Raw genomic sequence first — 566 nt, 5'->3', positions numbered from 1 at the left:
TTCAAGATTATGTTATGCTTTAGAATTCCCCTTACATTCTCGTACAATCCACGTACTGAGCAATTTGGCCTGCATCTTCTCATTATGTAGACACTGGTATTCAGGATCATCAACAGGAGCTTCGTTGATAGATCCGGAAGTTCGAGTTTAGCTATGGTGAGCATCCTTGTTTCCGGAGGATTGCATTTACTTTTTCAGTTTAGTCAAGATGGCGTGGGTCTTGTCCCGACTTCCATCTTTATCAGTTAGAGGCTTCATAGATAGTCAGTACAGTTGAGAGGTTTGTATTATTCATTTATTTTATTAAGGGCCTGTTTGGAAGGACACTCTGGTAATTAGATTTGGTGTAATTGGTGTAATTACACTGTCTTGTCCTGTTTGGAAGGACATGTAATTACTTGGTCAGCAGGTAATTGGTGTAATTGGCAGGGGGTAATTACACTCTACAATTCACAGGTAGAGGCTGTGAATTGCTGGAAATTACATGATGTAATTACCACCTGATTACTTTTTCATTTTTTTTTTAACTCTATTTTATTTTATTTTTGTTTTTATTTTTTTTAATT

The sequence above is a fragment of the Solanum tuberosum genome, unplaced genomic scaffold (assembly GCF_000226075.1).
Source record: "Solanum tuberosum cultivar DM 1-3 516 R44 unplaced genomic scaffold, SolTub_3.0 scf00876, whole genome shotgun sequence".
NCBI lineage: Eukaryota > Viridiplantae > Streptophyta > Magnoliopsida > Solanales > Solanaceae > Solanum > Solanum tuberosum.
The sequence above is the reverse complement of the archived record's forward strand: the minus strand, read 5'-3'. Positions refer to the sequence as shown.